Consider the following 25,000-nt stretch of genomic DNA (forward strand, 5'->3'; position numbering starts at 1 on the left):
AGCGGCTCGGGGGCCCCCACAGGAGCGACGCTGGAGCCCCCACATGAGCGACGTGGGGGCCCCCCACATGAGTGGCTCGGGGCCCCCACAGGAGTGGCTCGGGGCCCCCACAGGAGCGGCTCGGGGGCCCCCACAGGAGCGGCTCGGGGGCCCCCACAGGAGCGACGCGGGGGCCCCCACAGGAGCGACGCGGGGGCCCCTATTTGATGGACTCGAGGGCCCCCACAGAAGTGACTTGGGGCCCCCACAGGAGCGACTCGGGGGCCCCCACACGAGAGATTCGGGGGCCCCCACTGGAGCGACTCGGGGGTCCCCACAGGAACCACTCGGGGGACCCCCACAGGATCCACTCGGGAGCCCTAAGAGGAGCCACTCGGGGGCCCCCACAGGAGCCAATGGGTGGCCCCCACAGGAGCCACTCGGGGCCCCCCATAGGAGCCACTTGGGGGCCCCTACAGGAGCCACTCGGGGGCACCCACAGAAGCGACTCGGGAGCCTCCACAGGAGTGTCTGGGGGGGCCCCCACAGCAGCGACTCGGGTGCACCCATAGGAGCAAATCGGGTGCCCCCACAGGAGCGAATCAGGGGCCCCCACAGGAGCGAATCGAGGGCCCCCACAGGAGCGAATCGGGGGCCCCCACAGGAGTGTCTGGGCGGCCCCAACAGGAGCGACTCGGGAAGCCCCAACAGGAGCGAATCGGGGGCCCCCACAGGAGTGTCTGGGCGGCCCCAACAGGAGCGACTCGGGAAGCCCCAACGGGAGCGAATCGGGGAGTCCCACAGGAGCCACTCGGGTGCCCCCACTAGAGCTACTCGGGGCCCCCTACAGGAGCGACTCGGGGGCCTCACTGGAACGACTCGGGGAGCCCTACTGGAGCGACTCGGGGGCCCCCACAGGAGCAAATCGGGTGCCCCCACAGGAGCCTACTCGAGCGACTTGGGTGGCTTCACTGGAGCGATTCGGGGGCACTTAATGGAGCGTCTCGAGGGCCCCAACAGAATCGACTCGGGGACCCCCATAGGAGGGAATCAGGGGCCCCCACAGGAGAGACACGGGGCCCCCCAATGGAGCGGCTCGGGGCCCCACAGGAGCGACTCGAGGCCCCACACAGGAGCGGATCTGGGCCCGCAAAATGAGCGGCTCGAGGCCCCCCACAAGAGCGACGCGGAGCCCCCCAATAGAGCGACGCGGGGCCCACCAACAGAGCGACGCGGAGCCCCCAATAGAGCAACTCGGGGGCCCCCACATGAGCAACGCGGGGGCCCCCACATGGGCGACGCGAGGGACCCCACAAAAGCCACTCGGGGGCCCCAACTGGATGGGCTCGGGGGCCCACACTGGATCGACTCAAAGGCCCCCACCGGAGCGGCTCGGGATCCCAATAGAGCGACGCGGGGGTCCCCACAAGGGAGACTCGAGGGCTCCCACAGGGACACGGGAGCCACCACAGGAGCAACGCGGGAGCCTCAAACGAGAGACGTGGGGGCCCCCATAGAAGCGATGCGGGGGCCCCCACAGGAGCGACTCGGGGGCCACCAATGGAGTGACTCGGGGGCTCCACTGGAGTGACTTGGGGGCCTTCACTGGAGCGACTCGGGGTCCCCCCAGTGGAGCAAATCGGGGGTCCCTAATGGAGCAATAGAGCGTCTCGGGGGCCCCCACAGGAGCGAATCGGGGGGCTCCCACAGGAGCGACTCGGGGGGTCCCCATAGGAGCGAATCGGGAGCCCCTACTGGAGCGATTCGTGGGCTCTCAGTAGAGCGACTCGGGGGCCCTCACTAGAGCGACTAAGGGGGCCCCCAATGGAGCGGCTTAGGGCCACCAATAGAGCGACGCAGGGGCTCCCTTATGAGGGACTCAAAGGCCCCCACAACGACGCGAGGGCCCCACAAGAGTGACGCGGGGCCCCCCCACAAGAACGATTCGGGGGGCCCCACTGAAACGACTCGGGGGCCCACACTGGAGCGACTCGGGGGGGCCCGCTGAAGCGACCCTGGGGGCCCCACTGGAGCGACTCGGGGGCCCCCACAGGAGCGACTCGGGGGCCCCAAATGGAGCGTCTCGGTGGCCCCCACAGAAGCGACACGGTGTATACGACACCGTATCCATGGTGAACAATACCACACTCACCCGATTCCCTGGCGCCGACCACATCCTTTTGAATTTGCTGAGTAGACAATTTAACAACTCAGCACTTTGACGTCCGTCCGACGACCACTGGCACGCTACGGACATACAAACACACACACATAGTGGATACCACCAGACATAACACACGGAAACATTACATATTAACAAGCCACCCCCCTGGATATATAATTAGTAATTATTGTATAAGAGACCAATAAGTAATTAATACAGTTGCCCCACCCATGTGAGACAACGGACTTCCACGAGAATAATGTGAACACCACGATGAAAGGCAACTCGAGAAGTGATGACCTAATGACTTCCGGAGGTTAAAACTCGATCGCACCAGCCGAGGAGGTCGGTCTGAGAGACGTGCCGTGGTGTAACAGTGTAGTAGAAACTCAACAAAAAAGGTGTGAGGTAGTCTGGAACTAAAGTTTTGAGAGATAGTCAGAAACTAGGTGAAGTGCTTAGAAGATAAAGTGTACGTGGTGACTTAGAAACTAAATGGTATTTTCTTGTGTATAAAGGAAATTGTGATGAAGTGCAACTTTTAATAAAGAAAAGGAAAAGGTGTGCTCTAGAGTTTATCTTGCCGCACTAAATCCTGCCTAATGTAGCCCCCAAATCAATAAAGGCTACATTAATGGTGGCAGCGGTGCTCCCACGTCTGAATAGAAACAACCGTCCTCAGCCATACGACCAAAGTTACGCAACCACCCCAACTGACGAGCGGTAGTTTCATTTCATCTCCGAAGAGATAAGCCTATCTCATACCAAGTACTACTGGTCACACTCGCTCCTACCACAGAAGGCCGAATAAAATCGTCAGCCATTCAAGCCACGCTTACCACTCCGAAAAAACAGATCACGATCAACGAAGAAGAAATCGTTTTATCTTCGACTTCTCATATCTTCAATCAAGCTCCCAGAAGAAAGGAATCAAGCCACTTGATTCCATTCAGCTCAACGAAGACCACCCGTACCCGCGGCTCAGGAAACCAAAGTCACTCACTACGAAGACCTCGTCAACTAGACGAAACTTCTATCCAGCTCCCTCCGCCTACCGTCCTCACCCGAGAACGACGCAGGCTGACCTCAGCAACTTCTACATTTACACACCACGACTTTAGTCAAGACTCAGTGGACCCAGGCCTACCATTGAGAAGCACGAACCTTGTCTACACTGTACACTATATAGGCATCGTCATCACCGACTCCAACTTCCTACTCACTTCCAGGAAAAAAGACAGGTAACGAACCTATTCTCCACCCCTCACAATACTTGATAATATTAATAATCCTCATCTACCCCTTAAACCTCCCCCCCTGATACTCGCCTTTCTATCCCTTTTCCATGCGAGCGTCATACGTCTAGAGATACCTCACCACAAGCAGCCTTACCTGGAGGAGACCGACCCGCCAAACCCCCCTCCACCCAGACCAGGAGATTCACATCAGTTACGCACAGACCCGCGTAACAACCACCTCGCCCCCAGTCAACACTCCGGCTTACCCACCTCAACCAACCAACCTACCTTACCGATCGCCGCCCTCGGCAGATACAATTGCCACATCAGCAAGATCGTTCCCTGCCAGACATCGGCACACCAGCCGATAAAGCTCACGGCACTGAGGTAACCGTTATACCTTCAGATGCCCACGTGCCCAACGCACGTAAACCTTACCCTCACCAGCAACCAACCTTTTATATAATCCAATCGTACCTTTTCAAAACATTCAAATTTCTTTTTACCTTAAATACATCCACTAGTGAATTAATAAACTATATAACCACCACATACCATCATACTTAATTTTTTTTAACGTCACTAATATAAACACTCACTTATAATAGCATACTATAAGTTAAAAAAAAAATTCTCTCCTCTTTATTAATTACACATTAATTAATATTTTCCTATTCATCCCATACATACACATATCTATTAATTACACATTTATTAATATCTTATTATTAAATTTATACACATATTGTTTACTATATTTATATATATATACTATTTTTTTTATAACCTCATCACAAATAACCAGTAGCTCTTATAAATATATATTTAAACATTTAATATATTTTTTTGCCTATCTTTAAATCAACATATATTTGTATACACAATAACTTTTACTAGATTCAACTATTACCCAGTTTTACGTACATATTATCATGTTCATATGCATTTTCCCAGTTCACAACGTAAATCATAAGTAACTGTTAGATATAATTTCCCCAAATTATAACTTACGTTTATCTGTGCATGCAATAATTTTCTTATATATAACTATTAACAATTTATGTATATCTACTATTTTAATACCCATTGTGCCATTATTATCCATTTATATTTAATATAACTTGTATATTTTTACCAATGTAACCTATTTGTTATAATTATACCATTGTATACCCATTGACACCCTATACCTCCCCTCTTACCTAACCATAACATACTACCCCTTAGATAATGTATACCAAATATTTCTAATTTAACTATTTCAACTTAGACCTCCTATCTCACCTAACTACTTTCTATACCTGTTAAGTGATACATGCATCTCTAGTTAGACACTAACATGGCTACAGGTACGAGAGCCAAGGTCAGAAATTTACTTCAAGGATTTCTTTCCGCATCTAAAGAAGAAAAACCCTCTCAAGACTCAGACCATGCCACGACTAAGGCAGATTCTCAAATACTTCCTAAAAGGAATACTATGACGACATACCCCTTCACCATGACCACTCACGGGAAGACCCTTTTGACCCGATCCAACTACAACACTTGCCCAACCCCCAACCCCACTCCACACCAAAACTTCAAGTTACCCATCAACTAGACCCTCAACAACGACCCCCCCCACCGCACCGCAACCCCAAATTCCCCCACAACTAGACCCTCAACAACAACAACCCCACACTCCATCACAACCCCAAATTCCCCCTCACCTAGACCCTCAACAGCGACCCCCCCACACCACACCGCAACCCCAAATACCTCCAAATGTGAACCCCCAGCAACAAACCCAGAACCCCACAACCCATGCATACGAAAACTTAGCCTTTCCTTCTCCCAACTTCCCGTCAAGTCAACCTGCCTTCACCTCACATCCCTACCCACCACCTAACCTTGCCCCAACCCCATCGCAACATCCTCAACCACAACTCCAACCTACAGTAATCAATAATTACCAAACCATTACCCCTCTAACCGAAATCCCAACCTTCTCTCAAGCTAGCGGACTCTCCATCACTGACTTCCTAACGGCATGTGACCTTTTCTTTTCTAAAAATCCAAATTACTCTGACTTAGATAAGATAAATCTATGCCGCCAGAAAATAGAAGCATCAGATGAGCACCGATCTACCGCTCGGATGCTAGACAATCTGATAGCCACAGGGATCACATATAGCGATTATAAGCAACATCTGTTAAATGTTAAATGTCTTTCAGAGCAAACAAGCAAACAACATTAACTTTCTCCTCACATTTCTAAATAATACTAGAACTCAAAAACAGACTAACATCAAGGATAATGTGGCTAACTCAATTAACGAAATTAGGGAAAATCTAGAAAATAACAGCCCTTGGATCCATACAACCACTACAGGAAAAAAAGGCATTGACATTAGAAAACTTTTACACATTCATGGAGATAGGCCTTTATCTTTCCCAACTCCCACCAAAGTGTCAAAGAGAAGCCACAAAAAGGGATTTAAACACTAGAAACCCATTAGCTTACACATACATATTAGACATAACCAACGCTTGCAACATCTCCCTCTCTGACCAGCACCATTTTGCTAGACTAAATAGCCTTCAGTCACACCAGCCCCCTAGCTCCAATACAGCGCAACCATCTAACTGGTGTTCCTACCATCTTTCAACAAGTCACAACACCAGAGACTGCATACAGAAACAACAAATGCAAGCACAACACCGCGCTACCCCTTGCTCAGTTCATGGAACTACTTCCCACACGGATTCTCAGTGTAGAGCGCAACAATACCAACACCCACAGGTACAACACCACGCTACCCCTTGCTCAATTCATGGTACTACCTCCCACACAGATTCCCAATGTAGAGCTCAACAGCAAATCAAACAACTACCACCCACCCCAATACCCCCCAACAATTCAAAAACAAAAACGCCAGGCAAAAACAGCAACCAACACAAAACCACAACACACACCAACCAGGAAATTTATCAACAAAAAAAACAACCACAACCTCAAAAGAGAACAAACAAACCACTTACAGCACCACGACAAAAACCCTCATCCCACACAACACAAACAACTCAACACCGATTGGGGGAACGTGCACCAGCCTCACGCACCAGACCACCATAGGAACGTCCGACACACCACACAACTATATCACCCTAAAGGTGAAATTAGATCAAATTACTGTTGACATGATGGTTGATACAGGAACAAACCTGAACCTCATCCCCAGAGCTCTCTACGAAGCACTAAATGACCCACCCCAAATCCAGTATTCAAATACGGAAGGTCTATTGATAGAAGGATCTACCATATCACTTCACGATATGATTGATTTAAACATAGAGGTAAACAATTCCCAAGTAGGTCTCACATCCTTCCACTTAGCTGATGAATGGAGTCTCGATCAACAAGGTATAATAGGTTTAAAGTCACTACAGAACTGGAAGACAATAATTAATTTAGATACCAACAAAATCTCCTTCCAAGACATAAATGACATCTCCAAAACCCCTGAAGCACCCGACCTAGACACACAACCCCTTTCATGTCTGTCTGGCGTAAATAACCCAAATCCCACTAAGAGTTACTCCTTCCGGCCACCCCCTTATGTCACCTCAAAGGCACTGTTGTCTAACATTCTATAACAGTCCCACTATATACACCCGGAGCAATCGGATATCAGGACGTCATAATTGACCCAGACACGTCCAGACTGAACAACATAGCCATAGAGTCATCTTGGGATATAGTATCAGAAAATAAACACACCCTAGCTATGTTAACAAATCTCTCCGATCAACACCGCAAAATCAGGAAGAACACAAACATTTGTTCAGTCCATCTCCATAATTCCCAAATCCAGGAACCACTCCCACAACACATCAACACTGTAAGACCACCACAAACCCTCACCCCTATCCACCCCAACCAAATCACAACATCAGCCAACGGAGAGATGAATGACAAGCTACTGACCCTCCTACAAAGGAATAGATCGGCTATCGCCTTAGAAGGCGAACCATTAGTCAAATGTGATATAATCAAACATCACATCCAAATTCCCCCCAACACCCCACCCTCATACACCCCCGCTTACACGAGATGTTACACCAAGGTGTAATTTCTCACTCCGAAAGTCCGTGGAACAGTCCCCTCTTCCTAGTCCCAAAGAAAGACGGAACTTTACGCCCTGTTGTTGATTTTAGGAAAGTAAATCACCTAACTCAATCTGACCCACACCCCCTCCCCGCCATGCAAGATGTCTTACAGAATATAGGAATCGGGAACTCCATATTTTCCACAATAGACCTTAAGTCAGCCTTCTGGCAGGTCGAGCTCACGGATGAATCTAAACCCGTAACTGCATTCTCCACTGATAAGGGACATTTCCACTTCGAGCGTATGCCCTTTGGCCTTAAGAATGCCCCCTCAACCCAACAAAGGTTGATGACCCGCATTTTCAGCGACATGATAGGAATCTCATTATTCGTCTACTTAGACGACCTCATCATCTATAGTCCCACACAAACTCCTAAAAAGACTCAAAAACACAGGATTGAAAATCCAACTAGGAAAGTGTAAATTCCTACAGACGGAACTCACCTTCCTAGGCCATAAGGTAGATAGCCAAGGCATCCATACCACCACAGATAAGATAGATACCATAAACAATTTCCCAACCCCCAGAAACGCAGATGAAACTAGAAGTTTCGTAGGACTAGCATCATACTATAGACACTTCATTAGAAATTTTGCAGAAATTGCATCCCCTCTAACCAAATTCACAAGGAAAGGCGAAACATTTAAGTGGTCTGAAGCGGAACAGCAAAGTTTTGACACCCTTAAACATGCTCTTACCACAGCCCCTGTCCTAGCCTTCCCTGACATGAAGAAAGAATTCTTTCTTTACACCGACGCCTCCTCTAAAGGAATAGGCGCAGTCCTACAACAGAAGGATGAAAATGGCAAAGAGCACCCCATAGCCTACGCAAGTAGAGTACTAAATAAGCCTGAAAGTAACTATTCAACTACACACAAAGAAGGCCTGGCACTGATATGGGGTTTGAAGCATTTCAAATACCTCATATTAGGGTACAGGATCACAATCTATACTGACCACCAACCCCTAGTCTACCTCTTTAATTCTAAAGACTTACATGGCAGAATTGCTAGGTGGAAAACCACTTTACTGGACTACGATCCCAAGATCATATATCTAGCTGGAAAAGCTAACACAGTAGCTGACTCATTAAGCAGACAAACTCACATCTCAACACTAACACAAACAACATGCATTCCTATGCAAGAACTTAGAGATGAAACTGACAAAGACCCAACATGGTCTCCAATAAAACAACATCTCCTTTCAAGGACCCCCTTACAGTCCCGACCACCTGTCCCTATAGAGGAACTCAAACTGGTCGACGGAATCATAAGGAGAACCATTGCCGACAAGGGAAATAACTGTCGTTTCCTTGAGTCTTAGTTCCCAAGGTCCTACACATATTGCACGAGAGTGCAATGGGAGGCCACTCAGGCAGAGATAAGACACTGAATACTGCTAGGCATTCCTTTTACTGGGTCAACATGAAAAAAGATATAACCACACACATAGACTCATGTGTAACTTGCAACCAATTCAGAGGACCTGACCCAAAACAACTCAATATCAAAGACATACCACTCCCTGCTGAGCCATGGGAAACACTTGGCATTGACCTACTAAAAATGCCAACGAGCCATCAAGGTTCCAATTATGTACTCACGGCAGTCGACTATCTGTCAAAGTACACTATACTAGTTCCACTCCAAGACAAAACAGCAGAGACTGTAGCCAAAGCCTTAGTTAACAATATATTCTGCAGATACAACATTCCTAAAAGAATGTTATCTGACAATGGCTCAGAGTTAAAAAATTAGGTAATGCGCGAAATAGCACATCTTTACAATGTAGATCAAACTTTCGCCACTGCCTACCACCCACAAGGGAATGGATTAACTGAACGCACAAACCGAAAAGTGCTTGAAGTCCTCAGACCTTTGGTCAACGATCTTACGGACAGTTGGGAAGATTGGCTACCACAGGTACAAGCCAGTATCAACAGCACAGTCAACTCCGCAAGAAAGATGTCCCCCCATGAGATCATTTTTGGCCAAAGAATGCGCCTTCCCTACCAAATCTTCAATCAACCACCGCCCCCCTTATACAATCTAGATAATCTCACCCAATGCCTAAAAAGAGAAATGCAAACCATTTATAAGCAAGTCAGAGAAAACCTCAAAGTAGCCCAAGAAAGAACAAAAACAAAACAACACAAACGTTCATCTCCACTTGACATAACACTTGGAGACTCAGTCATGGTCAAGGACTCAAATAGAACTAACAAACTCAAACCCAAGTTCTTAGGCCCCTTCACAGTCACAAGCTCACTCCCTAACAATGTTTTCCTACTAACAGATCCTTCCGATCACACAACCGTAACCATACACGGAGAGAAATTGAGAAAAGTTAAACTCAACCTCGACCCAACCCCACCTCCCACCTACAACCCACCTACCGCACTCACACATAATTCACACAAGCGCAAGTCCCATCCCATGACTCTGCGTCGACGCAACTATACATTTACTTTAGTTCTCGCTCCTGAAGATGCAGGACGTCATGCATCCTCAGTGGAGGTTAAAATGGCCAATTTACAATAAGAACTCCCTTCCGCATATCTATCAAAACTTCTCCACTTCCTTCCGACCACTATAACCTTAGCGAGAGTCAGATAGACATATCCTCATTCACTAAAAACATAACCTTCATCAACAGGATGCCTACAATACTCCTACTACTTCACCTCATCCACCTCTCTCTCTCCATCCCCATTTTGATACCAGGAGCGATCACCGGAAACCATGGCAACTTGCAAGATAGCACGACCCAACTTCCATATCTGTCCAGCTTACCCCTTCCATTTCCAATTAACCAAGTCCCAACCTTGCCTCTCAGAACTCACAACACCCAAAGTAAATTTTTCCGAGACATGTGACTTTCGCTTTTCAGAAAACCCTCAAATACACCACACCCACGTAGGACATAAACACTTCATATTTCTTCCACACCCCTCCCCAAGATCCCCTTTACCATCCTCCCAAGTACGATAGACATGGTACGCCTCATTAATAAATCAACTACTCTTGACATTGACTCCTTAGATCTACACTATAAAATATTACCCTATACCTCCACTGCCTTCTCAATCTTAATCATACTCTTTATATTAGTGATTCTTTCGAAATTCTTTTGCATGTAATAAGACCTTCATACAGTTTTAACCCTCCCTCTCCCAAATTATTGTAAACCTAGATTAAGTTGGATCTTGTGTCTCATCCAATATCTTGAATACCATAATAACATATATAACCATACAAACTCGTGATAAGAATTTTACAGAAAACATATATTGTGAAATACCACATGAACTCTAGCACAATATTTGAAAATGTGAATAACTCCGGTGATATGTAACGTATCATATGAAAACAATATGACACTTGAAAAAGTGAACCCCGACGGTGATATGTGAAGTGTAGTATAAACTTTCATGTGATAGTTGAAAATATATGAAATGTTGGTGAGACACAACCTTACTTCCTATTCAGAGACACAACATCGCATACCCATCCTTCTAGTTCAAAGTGCCCTCTTGGCTCCTCACAATCACCTCAACATAACCCCCCCCCCTTCTCCACATATATCAACCCAAGATTTTGTGTCTCTGACTATATAACTATATAACCATACATATGTATCAATATTTTGTTAACCATGTAACATTAGGTGCCGGGAGCCACCTAACCCCAGGGGGAGGGCGATATGTATACGACACCGTATCCATGGTGAACAATACCACACTCACCCGACTCCCTGGCGCCGACCACATCCTTTTGAATTTGCTGAGTAGACAATTTAACAACTCAGCACTTTGACGTCCGTCCAACCACCACTGGCACGCTACGGACATACAAACACACACACATAGTGGATACCACCAGACATAACACACGGAAACATTACATATTAACAAGCCACCCCCCTGGATATATAATTAGTAATTATTGTACAAGAGACCAGTAGGTAATAAATGCAGTTGCCCCACCCATGTGAGACAACGGACTTTCATGAGATTATTGTGAACACCACGATGAAAGGCAACTCGAGAAGTGATGACCTTATCACTTCCGGAGATTAAAACTGGATCGCACCAGCCGAGGAGGTCGGTCTGAGAGACGTGCCGTGGTGTAACAGTGTAGTAGAAACTCAACAAAAAAGGTGTGAGGTAGTCTGGAACTAAAGTTTTGAGAGATAGTCAGAAACTAGGTGAAGTGCTTAGAAGATAAAGTGTACGTGGTGACTTAGAAACTAAATGGTATTTTCTTGGGTATAAAGGAAATTGTGATGAAGTGCAACTTTTAATAAAGAAAAGGAAAAGGGTGTGCTTTAGAGTTTATCTTGCCGCACTAAATCCTGCCTAATGTAGCCCCCAAATCAATAAAGGCTACAACGGGGGCCCCCATAGAAGCAAATCGGGGGCCCTCACAGGAGCGACTCGGGGGCCCCCAATGGAGCGTCTCAGCCCCTCCCCCCCCCCACAGGAGCGGCTCGAGGCCCCACACAGGAGCGGGTCGGTGGCCCCACTGGAGCGTCTCGGGGCCCCCCACAAGAGCGACACGGCAACCCCAGTAGAACGACGCGGGGCCCCCAATAGAGCAACTCGGGGTCGCCCCTATGAGCAACGCGGGGGCCCCTACATGAGCGAGGCGAGGGCCCCCACATGAGCCACTCGGGGGCCCCAACTGGATGGACTCGGGGGCCACCCACTGGATCGACTCAGGGCCCCCATTGGATGGACTCAGGGGCCCCCACTGGAGCGGCTCGGGGGTCCCCACAGGGGCCACTCAAAGGCCCTCACAGAAGCGACTCGGGGGCCCCCACAGGAGTGGCTCGACGGCCCCCAAAGGAGTGGCTCGACGGTCCCCATAGGAGCGACTCTGGGGTCCCCACAGGAGTGAATCGGGGAGCCCCCACAGGAGCGACTCGGGAAGCCCCCACAGGAGCGACTCAGGGGACCCAACTGGAGTGACTCGGGGGCTCCCACTAGAGCGACTCGGGGTCCCCCACTGGAGCGACTAGGGGGCCCCCACTGGAGCAACTCGGGGTCCCCCACGAGAGTGACTCGGAGGCCCTCAGTAGAGCGACTCAGGGGCCCCCACTGGAGTTACTCGGGGGCCCCCAATGGAGCGACTCGCGGGTTATTTTAATTCAATTTTAACGCGGGCGGAAATGCAATAAACGAGGCACGCACAGCACACATTACGCATTGAAGAAGGAAACATCCATTCAATAATGTGTCTGTAGTGGGTACAGTGAAGTTACTTTATTTATTTAGTGCTTTGGTTTTCGTGAGTCGTCGCACACCCTCATGACTAGAGTAAAGGAGTGAGCGACTACCAGTGTCGGGAAGAGGGGCAGGGAATGCTTCCCCACAGAGGCCTCGGAAGAGCTCTCCACGCCCAAGAAGGCGGCCCGAGTCAGGCCCAGTAGCAGCTACGCGCCCTCCTTTCCAGAGGGCAGCAGCAGCGACACTTCCTCATTGATGGTAGACAGCAACAATGACGCGCCCTCCTCACCGAAAGTCTCCCCGAGCAACGCGGACGCCGCAGCCCTACTTGAACAGCTCCTCAGGAGTGACGAGGAGCAACCAGGCGACGACGAAGGCCAGGGATGGACCACCGTCGTCAGAAACCGCAGAGCCCGCCTCCAGCTTCTTCCTAGGCCCAAGTTCAAACTGGGGCACCTAGGGGACCACGACAGCGCCTACCAGGCCATCACTGCTCTCGAGAGGGAGAACCCCAGCCTGAAAATGGAGGTGAGACTCAACCTTCAGGGTGAACACATCCTCAATGCCAGGGACGAGGCCTCTGCAGTACTCCTCCGCCGCCTCGCTAAGGAGGGGAACACTGTGATTCTCTTCGACCCCAATTTGAGACGGCACAAGGTAGTGCTGGAACGCTATCCATTGGACCTTCCCCTGGAAAACGGTAGAGGCTCACCCAAAGGTGATCTCAGCCAAGCGACTGCGCTCCCGCTCGGATAAGCTCCCACAAGGCAAGTGCGGTGGTGTTGAAGGGATAGCCGCTCCCCAAACTGGACCTCGGCTGTTGGGGGAGGTACTCTCTGCGCTCTCATCGGAGGGAACCGGTGAGATGCTATAAATGCCAGAGATACAGCCACCTCCAGGTACGGTGTGAACACACCGCCAGATGTGGCGTTTGCAGCTTGCCACACCCGACAAAGGATTGCATTGCAAGGCAAAAAGCCAATCAGGCCACCTCCGCAAAATGCCCCAACTGCGGAAATAGGCATCATGCCTGGAACCCCCGGTGTCCCGAGAGGCTCCTCAGTCCCCCCAGGCTTCCCCACAAACCCCAGCAACAACAGCGGCAGCCCCAGGGGGCACCGCATCCAGGGACCTCCGCGACGGCAGCAACGACGCCGCTCGAGGACATCACGCAGCCAGTCGCAACAACAGAACTTCGTCGCTGGAGCACCACGGCACCAAGACACCAAGCACCAGCACCCACCACGTAGCCAGCCTCAGCCGGAGCAGCAGCGTCGGCAAGCCTTCGAGCCTGCACCACCACCAACCAGGTCAGCGTGGGGTCGGCGGCAGGCCTCCACGGTCTTTACCCACCCCGAGCCCAGGCCGCGCTAGAGCCGAGGGAAGGGATTAGCCGACCGGCCCCCAGGGATCACACCCCTATCGCCAACCCATGTCGCGGAGCCGGGGGCAGCGGACGTGGGCCGCAGCCTTGGAGACTGGCAGCCGCGGACTGGCCTGGGCCAACTCATACCAGTACCTCGGGGTATGGGTGAACAAGCGGCTGTCCTTCACAGCCCACGCCGCCCACCTGAGGGAAAGGGCCCAGGCCAGGCTGAACGTAATGCGAGCCATGACACGACTCACAGCGGGGACCACTTTCTCCGTCCTCCGACTGTACTTCGTACTTGCAGTGCGCTCCCTGGTGGACTACAGCGCCCCAGTCCTCATATCGCTCTCCCGTAGCCAACAGGAGCGGCTCGAGGTGATGCAAAACACCGCCATGAGGACAATGCTGGGAGCTCCGAGATGAACCAGTGCGTGCGTCATGCAGAACGAGACCCGCCTGATGCCACTCACCACCAGAGTCGAACAGATCGTGGCCTACCGCGTGCCCAGGGTCCTGCAGCGCGACTCCAAAGGAGTAGCACAGAGAAGACTACGGCTTGCAATGACGCAAGGGAAGGATGTCCTCCACCGCAACCCGTGGTTACTCCAGTCCACCCTGGCCACCCACAGTCTCGCCCACATTGACGGCTGGCGCTGGCAACACGCCGACATGCCGGCCCGCACCTACCGAGCCCCACCCCCGTGGGAGCCCCCACAGCAGAGTCCTCCACCCCCCGGCTACCGGTCGGCAAGGCGCTCTGCACCACCTTCATGGCGGTGGCGCGGGGGTCTGAGCCGCCCAGTGCCATCTACTACCCCGCCGGCGCGGTGGCCCCCGAACGTCCCAGGACGGGCGCCGCTGCCATCACTGCTGGGACCGACCTGCTCGAGAGGACGCCGGATTACCGCCCCACCCTACAGACAGAGCTCGTGGCCATCCACCTGGTACTGGAGCATGCTCAGAACCGTCAGGACGGCGTGGCAGGTCCTCCAGCAGCCGCACCCCAGCGACAACGTGGGACTTGTCACCGCCATTCTGGGCAGACTGCAGAGCCTTGCCGCACAAGGACGTCGGTTAAGGCTGCACTTGATGCCCAGCCTCGTGGGGGGGCGAGGCAATGAGTCCGCCGACGTTGCTGCAAGAAGAGCCGCTGGCGCCCCCCCCCCCCACGTGACCAGGCACGTGCCACTTATCCTGTCGTATGTGAAGGCGCGAACCAGGCGTGCCGCAGCCCACCGCGCCCACCAGACTCACCGGTAGTTAGAGGGAACAAAAATACAGGCTGCTTAGTACGCCGCCACCACCGACTATTAGACGTTGGGTGCCTTAAATCAACAGCCCAGGGCGGACAGCGTGCAATTGCAGAGAGTCAGGCTGGGCTACTGCACCAGGGAGGAGCTGTACGAAGGCTTCCAGGGGCAACAGTGCGATCGCTTTGGAAGGCACAGCCGCCACCCGCTGCTGCACTACCTACTGTCCTACCCGGCCACGGAGGCCCTCCGACCAGCGCCGCAAACCCCCGCCCATCCTGCAAAAGGTAGCCTCCTCAGCAGTCGGGTAATGAGAGCTGCCCTCCTTGTCCGCCACACGGCCATGAGCGTGATGCTTGGGGTGCTCAGGGCGGCGCCCCCTCCTCACTGACCTCCCAACGCCCTCACCTTCCATCCACTAGGGTACGACAACTCCCCCACTGGCGGGGTGTTCCCCGCAATGTATATTAATGTATAGATCTCTCTACATTTTTTATACAATAAACCTTTATCAATAAAAAATGCAATAAGCGAGTTCAAAAATATCTAGTTTGTTTCAATTCATCTCTTACGGCCGAGTACCATTCACCATGTAGTGTTAAAAATCCATTACAATGCTTAGGTTAAAGATTATTCACGAACTCCTCCTAGGCTTTTGCAGATAGACCCCAATCTACTAAAATAAAGTAGTCTGTCTCTTTGTTCACGAACTCCTCCTTAGGTTTTGGAGATAAACTCCCATAACCATATATATTCTGATACCCTATCACTCCAGGTACTTGGATAACTATACATATATTCCAATATATATATATACATTTATATATATATATATATATATATATATGTATATATACATATATATATATATATATATATATATGTATATATACATATATATATATATATATATATATATATATGTATATATATATTGGTTAGGGTTAAGGGTTAAAGTTAGGTGGGGTATGGTTAGGTTAGGGATTATTCACAAACTCGCAGCAACGCCGGGGAATTTGAAGAAGAAGAAGAAGAAGAAGAAGAAGAAGAAGAAGAAGAAGAAGAAGAAGAAGAAGAAGAAGAAGAAGAAGAAGAAGAAGAAGAAGAAGAAGAAGAAGAAGAAGAATGATAATAATAAAAAGTTTGAATACGGTATAGGTCCGTCGGTTTGGGAGCGAATGTGCTCAGATGGCAAATGACTGCAGTGGAGCGTAGGAAAGGGTATTCATAATTGATAACAGCATATTTCTAAATTAAAGGAACGGGAAGCAAAGGGAAGGTGAGGTAGAGGGACGAGCAATGGGAGGAAAGGGAGGAGAAGAAAAGGAAAGGGCAGGGGAGGGGGGGAACTAGAGGGAAATGAAAGAAAGAAAAGAAAAGGAAAGGGGAAGGAGAAGAAAAGAAAGGGGAGAGAAGGGCATTAAAGGCTTGGGCCGAACTACGACATTCTCCTTTTCCTCTGCTGCCAGACACAAAAACAAAAAATACACCAGAAAGTGTCAAAGGACTTGTTTTCCCAACTGTACATTTTATAAAAGAGCCCGAAGTCGAGTTCGAGACTGAGAGGCGTTCGTGGAGGGAGAGTCTGTATCAGAGGTAGAAGAGAGGGGGAGGGCGTGGCTGAGACGAAGAGGGAGCCGGGGGGGGGGGGTCGTTGTCGAGTTACAGACGAAGTCGACTACTGTCTGTCTGTACCCGGGGTTCACTGACCCTGACTTAAAGAAGGTGGCTTCTTGTAGTCGAGGTACCTCAGGAGCAGGAAAAGAAAGGCAAAGGATGACAAAAGAATGACACAAAAGGATAACAAAGGGAGGACGGGAGGAGGAAAGGATGGAAAAAGAAAAGAAAGGAAGAAGGAAGGAAAGAAACAGTAAGGAAGGAGGGAAGAGGGATGGAACAAGGAAGGAAGAAGGAAGGAAATGGGAGGGAAGGAAAGAATGGAATGAAACGATGGATGAAGGATAGCAAGGGCGGAAGGAGGTACGGAAGGAAGGAAGGAAGAAGGAAGAAGGAGGAAGGAAGAAAGGGAGGAGGAAGGAAAGAACGAGGGGAGACGGGAAGGGAATGATGTATGGAGGGAAGTAAGGATAAAAGGAAGAAAGGAAATACGGAGGGAAGTCAGGGAGGAAGGAAGGAAGGAAGGAAGGATCGCAGAATAACAAAAGAGGATGGATGGGAAGGAAGGAAGGAAGGAAGGAAGGAAGGTGGAAAGAGGGAGTGGCGCATTGGGAGGGAGGGAGGGAGGGAGGGGAGGTTAACTTGGTGGGGTGGGGGTGGAAAGATGGATCCCCTGAGGAGCGAGGGGGGAATTGGAGAGGGAAGAGAGAGAGAGAGGGAGGGGCAAGTGGTAGTTGAGAAGGTTGCGATTGAAAAAGAGATGGAGGTGTGATCATTGCTATTTGGAGGGGGAGGAGTGGAGGGGGGAGGAGAGGAGGGGAGGAGTGGAGAGTCAGGAGTAGAGGAGAAGTGGAGGGGAATGTAAGAGTGAAGGGGAAGTGGAGGGGAAATGAAGGGGAGGGGAGCAGGAGTGGAGGGGGGAGGAGTGGAGGGGGAGGGAGGGGAGGGGAGTGGAGGAAATGATTTTGGAGGGGGATTGGAGGAGAGGGGTGGAGGGAGAAGAGTGGAGTGGAGAAAAGATGGGAGGAGTCGAGAGGGGAGGAGTGGAGAGGGGAGAAGTAGAGAGGTGAGGAGTGGAGAGGGGAGGAGTAGAGAGGGGAGGAGTGGAGAGGGGAGGAGTAGAGAGGGGAGGAGTGGAGAGGGGAGGAGTAGAGAGGGGAGGAGTGGAGAGGGGAGGAGTAGAGAGGGGAGGAGTGGAGGGAAGAAGTGGAAGGGAGGAGTGGAGGGAAGGAGTGGAGGGAAGGAGTGGAAGGGAGGGTTGGAAGTAGGGAGAGTAAAAGAAGAAATGAAAGAGCAAATTAAGGATGGGAATACGAAATGGAGAAAATTGGTTCGGAGGGAGAGAGAGAGAGAAGAGGATCTCGCGGAACCCGTGCAGAGTCGGACGAGGAGGACGACGTAGTAGTAGTAGTGGACCTCGAGGGCTCTGCAAGGCGAGATCGAGATACACACACACACACACACACACACACACACACACACACATACATACACAAACACACACACACACACACACACACACACACACACACACACACACACACACACACACACACACACACACACACACACACACACACACACACACACACACACACACACACACACACACACACACACACACACACACTTTCACCTCCCCTTGTCACCACTGTCACCACCACTGTCGGTCCTCGATCATTACACTTATATTTGACTTGTAATACCACTCGTCTCGAGGCCCCTTGCCTTCGTTACGTGAGTTTCACTAAATGTTCAAGTTCCTCTTAAGCAGTAGGCCCAATGCCTTGTATTTCCTGTAGTCTCACTATTTTCTAATTTCCATAGGCCCCGTGCCTAGTTCTCTCGTCCTTTGGGTTAATAAAAGGGTGGTGAATTTTCTTTCTTCTTTCACTGTAATTTCACAGTCTTGTTACACTCAGGATCTCTTTCTCTCGTCTCTCTAGACCGTCTCCCTAGATCCCCGTATCCTACGCTAAGCTACCTTCGTCTGACGTCACTAATTTTTCTAATCCAATCTCCTATGACTTCTCAAATAAATGTCACTCCTTATGGGCGTGACTTTGAATTCATGCACCAATAGGTTTTTTTATCCTTCTCCACCTTCCTCCAATTCGGAAAGCCATTGCAATGCCACTAGCAATATCGTTTACCTCAGCATTAGTCAAACGAAGCTAACCTGCGCTTACAGAGTTTTGATTACATCATCGATTATAAAACAGTCACCACCGTCGGTGTGTTTACATAGACATAACGTCGCCTTGAACGACGCTTTCCAATCTTGTTTAATAACAACAGTAGGCGTCGAGTCTGAATTATTGAGTCATCATTCTAATGGTAATGACAATTGTTCATAACAGACACATTCCTAACCAGAGAATTCATGTGAAGCTTCTCAGAACACAAAAGAGATCATGCTTTCTCTTAGATTGTCTACAGAAAGGATGTAATTGATTAGAAAATTCACTATGAGCACTAACTTTAGAATTTTAATTGTTTATCATCTTTTCAATAGCAATTAATTTGCAAAACACACTAATCTAGAGTTTGAGTGTCTCTTCTTATTCAATATTCAGTTTCTTTTTCAACACACTTCATTTTCAAAGACAGTCTTATTACTTTAAAATGGTCACAATACTCATGTGTGTACTCAGATGAGAGGTCCTTAAGGTTCCCAGTCTGACCACAGCAGATCCTAGGTTTTAGGTTTCCATGTATCTGCTTGACACCAAGTTCCAGTTGTTTAGGTCTCCCATCCCAAATACATACAAATGGTCAATACTATCTGTAAAATACATCAAGATTAATGTTCAACTCTTGAAAAATATCATTATAATATTCTCCATATTCTCCAGGGTTATTAATATTTATGCACAAAGTATTACTATAATCATCTTCATAGATCTGCAAGCTAATTTTCCTTATGTCATCTAAATGTCCTATCAATTCTTCTCTTGATTCTAAATGTTTAAGTTTAAACTTGTTTCCACCTGCAGAATCAATTACCCTATATGGACCAGTGTACCTTGGTGAAAGTTTATTATTGGGTGAGGTTAGTTTGACCATTACTAAATCTCCAATTTTCAGTTCTAGTTTATGAGCTATTTTGTGTTGTTGTTCCTTCATCTCTTGTGAATACACCTGCATATGTTTCCTAACTCTTTGGTGAATACTTTGAAGAGTATTTATCCTATTGGATATATAATCACCCATATTATATATGGGTTTTTGCTCTGCAGTCAACATTTCACATGGCAGAGTTTTGTCCTCCCCAAAAATTATAAAATGAGGTGTATCACCAGTTGCTACATTAATTTGATTGTTCAGGGTACACTTAACACAAGGAATCCAAGTATCCCAAGTTACACTATGAGGACTTATTAGGGTTCTAAGACATATAATTATCTTTTTGTTTAACCTTTCTACTACTCCATTACTTTGGGGATGGTTAACGAGTATATTGACTTCCTTGATGTGGAATACATTACATAGATTTTCCAAGATTTTGTTATTAAATTCAGTCCCATTATCTGAAACAAAGATGCTAGGTGTAGTAAAATTACAGATTATCTGGTCATAGATTACGGAATCAATAGTTTCAGCTTTCTTATTGATAATGGGTTGCAATATACAAAATCTTGAAAAATAATCAATAGCAACAAATAGGTATTTAAAGCCGTTCTCGGATAATGGTAATTCCAATGTATCCATGTGAACTCTTTCCCAAGGTTTCTGTGGAATGGGATAGGTGAGTATAGGAGCAGGTTTTGGTGTATTTCCCTTCACCTTTACACATTTTACACACTTTTCTATATAATCATATATAGTTTTCTTCATTCCTGGCCAAAAGTATTTAAGTTGTGCTTGTCTATAAGTTTTATCCTTTCCAGGATGTGAACTACAATCACTATCATGAAGTAACTTCAATATCTCATTTACCAGAGTTTGTGGTATAACCAACTGATTTACTTGACCTCTAGAAATATCTTTCCCATTTACAAATGTTTTCCTATACAAAATTCCATTAATCAAATGAAATTCCTCTATCTTATACTCCTTTTGGTAGCTTTGGAGGATCTCCTCTTGGGTTCATTAAATGCTTGATTATTGAATCACATGTCTCATCATCTCTCTGTTCTCTTATTAGCATTTCTTCATCTAAAGTTACTAATTCTTCTATACTACAAACAAAATTAATCAACCCAGTCCCAGTCATTGGTTGACTAATGTTTCTAGAAAGTGGATCTGCTACATTCCTTCTACCCGGAATATATTCAAATTGAACCTCATAGCACTGAAGTATCGCAAACCATCTAGCAAGTCTGCCTCTAAGATTCTTATGCTTAAATAAGTTCTGAATAGCTGTGTGATCAGTCCAAACTCTGATGGGATACCCTAGTATCATATCCCTAAAACTTTCTAAAGAATAAATTACTGCTAAAGTTTCTCTTTCAGTTATAGAATAGTTTCTCTCCGCACTATTACAAAGTCTGGATGTGTAAGCTATGGGTTTCAAAGTTCCATTTCTCTCTTGCATTAGTATGCCTCCTAACCCTATGTCAGACGCATCAGTACAAAGAATGAATTCTTTTTCATAGTCGGGAAAAATTAGAATAGGTGAACTCGTGAGTTTATCTTTCAACTTGTCAAAAGCTTGCTGTTGTGCAGGTCCCCACATGAACTTTGAGTCCTTTCTTAACAATGAACTTAGTGGATTAGCAATGTCAGCATAACTTTGAATGAATTTTCTATAATATCCTGTTAATCCCAAAAAGCTCCTAACCTTGTCTACATTGGTCGGAACTGGAAAATTCTTGACAGCGTCAACCTTTGAATTTACTGTACTAAGTCCGTGTCTGTCTATCTTATGTCCTAAGTAAATGACACTGTCTTGCAAGAACTTATATTTTTCAAGTTTTACTTTTAACCCAGCTTCTCCTAGTCTTGAGAATATCAAATCTAATTTCTTAAAGTGCTCCACTGCAGTCTGAGAAACTATTAAAATGTCATCTAGAAATACACTGGCAGTGTTTCCTAACAATCCATCTAGAATAGTATTCATTAATCTCATGTAAGTTAATGGACTATTACATAACCCAAATGGCATTCTCTTGAACTCATAATGTCCTGTTGTAGTAGAAAATGCTGTAAACTCTCTTGAATCTTCATGCAATTCTATTTGCCAAAAAGCTGATTTGATATCTATAGTACTAAAATATCTATTCTCAGTTCACAAACTTCTCAAAATGTCACCGATAATGGGTAATGGTAACCTGTCACGAATGGTGTGCTTATTCAATTCCCTGTAATCAATAACTGGTCGCATAGTCCCATCAGACTTTGGTACTAAGATCAACGGAAAATTCCACTCGCTTTTACTATGTTCAATAATATCCTGTGATAACATTTCAGTGATGAGTTTATCTACTACAGCTAATTTAGAGTGAGGAACTCTGTAGGCTGGTATGTAGATAGGTTGTGTTCCTGGTTTTAACTTAATGTGATGTTTTAAAACAGTTGTTTTGCCTAAGGCGTCCCCCGGCAAAGCAATTGCTTTTTTATGTTTCATAAGCAAAGCAAATAAAGCTTCATCCAACTCAGGGCAATTAGTTGATTGTAATAATTCTTTATATCTATTTCTTAAGTCTATTCCTTCTTGAACTGAACAAATTGATGAAGTTGGTAATTCTATCTCCTCACTATTCTCATTTAAAATCTTAATAGGTTTAGTACACACCTGAATACATCCTATTTGTGTACCTTTCTTTAAAACTATCTCTTTATTCATAGTATTAATTACTAATACTTCTACTCTGTTCTTATTTGTCTTATAAATCCCTGAGTCCCACTTCAATCCTTTAAGTTTAACTGATTCTGGGACTGTAATTACTTCAGAGTCTACATTGATTCCTTTCAAACACACTTCAACCTTATTAATTGACATGGGATGTAACAATGTCGACCTTGTTAATCCGCAATCTGCAATTCTCAAGGCATCTGTGGTTGATAATTTAGTAATCTCTGGGATTTCCTGAACTTCTGAGTTGGGTTCACAAATTGTTTTACTTTCTGTAGGGTTGGACCGCTCGGCCTCGCTATCTAGGATAGAAATGTTATCTAAGGATTCATTGATTCCAGTCACTGGTCTTAAGTCTGGTTGATTTAAGAATGGGATTAACTGTGACTTCACTAAAATTCCTAAGTCAGCAGGACAAATTACCATGTTTTCTTTTCTCATAGTTGCAAATCCTATCAATAAATCTCCTGGAAAAACAGACTCTTCTACCACTATCACTGGGATGTACAATTGTTCATTTGTATATAAGGCAACTTCTAGTTCCACCTTACCTAATGTTTTTAACTGATTTCCAGTTACACCTTGCAATGAGTAACGGATTGGTTCCAACATTTTCACTCCTGGGTTCAACTGGTTTAAAACTTTACTAGTAATTACATTAACTACAGACCCTGTATCAATAAAAATTTGAATAGGCTTATTGAACACTTTACCTGCAATGAGAGGTCCTACAGAAGTTTTACCAACAGTAATTATCAGTTTGTCAGTTTCTTTCATCTCCCTTGCATTCCCATATTTAACACAATACCGCCTATCGGTATATATATGGGGAGGTCTGAAATTGTTTATTCTGTGTCTGGGGGTTTTCCTCTTAGCCCTGGGGGTACCCGAAAATTCCGGCACTCATGAGTCCTATGTCCGATTTTATTATGATAAATACAGAATGGAGGGTTCCTACATTGATACTCATTGTGTCCTTCGTATTTGCAATTTCTGCAAATAATCCCATAAAAACATTCTTGTGCTTTGTGTCCCCATGCATTACAATTAAAACATAGGATTCTGGTATCCCTATCCCTAGATGGACTTCTAGCATGTCGCCTATGTCCTACTTCTGTTTTCTTAAACTCTCTAGAGTTCCTATATTGGCTTTGTTGATTTATAGGCATTACATATGGGTTTATAGTTCTGGTCTCACTGTATCCTTGAAGAAGATAATCTACTTCTCCTAAACTTATATTTGATTTTAGATCCTTGTACAGCCTTTCTGCTGTTAAGTCATCAGAATTCTTTGCCAATAAGCTAAATGTAATCAATTTGATTACCTGTGAGATTTTCATCTTCTCACTAGATCTTTCTATCCAGTCTGAATCTTTCAAGATAGAATTAATGTCTTTTGACCATCTATCTAATCTAGCTAAGTACTCTGTGTCAGTTTCACTTGTCCTAACTTCCTTAATCATTTTTACCAATGAGCCTGATCACATTTGGACATGAAATGTTTGAGGAAGGCCTTTTTGTAATTATCATATTGATTAATTTCTTCCATTTGCTGGAAGTTAATGACAAACCTCGCCCTTCCATGCTCTGGATCTATATTCTCCTTGAGAATCTCAATCTTACGGATATCATTAGTAATGTTTTTACTCACTATAAGAGTGTCTATGAGATTGAGGAATTTGTTAACCCCATAGCTATTAGATTCTCCGGTAAATTTTGGAATATTTGTATTTGATGTGTGAATTTCGTGTCTCAACACGTTAGAATTCTGAGGGGTACTCATACTAATACCTTGCTTTATCCTGGCTGCTTGCGATGTCACTTCGTGATGTCCTTCTATCTTGACGTCCTTCTACGGCCTTGTCATTCGTCAGCGACGTTGTTCCTCAGCTCCATCACACACTCTGCCTTGAAGACCGCCTTGTAGATGATGATCACCTTGAAGAATCTTGAAGAATGCTTGTTCCCATCGTAGCAGTTACTTGAAGTTGTAGATTTCTCTCGTAGTCGTCCTTGGAACCAATACACTCTTGATTTTGGTTGTCTTGTTCCCGTAGACTTCTTGCACCAGTTCTTCGTTCACCAGTTTATCTAGCACCACTTCTCTTCGGAGGTGTTTAACACTCAGTTCGTCGCACCGCTGTTCACCACTTTCACCACCCCTTGTCACCACTGTCACCACCACTGTCGGTCCTCGATCATTAC

Source organism: Oratosquilla oratoria, chromosome 40 (genome assembly GCF_046742065.1).
Source record: "Oratosquilla oratoria isolate Oo_2021 chromosome 40, ASM4674206v1, whole genome shotgun sequence".
In the NCBI taxonomy this organism is placed as follows: Eukaryota; Metazoa; Arthropoda; class Malacostraca; order Stomatopoda; family Squillidae; genus Oratosquilla; species Oratosquilla oratoria.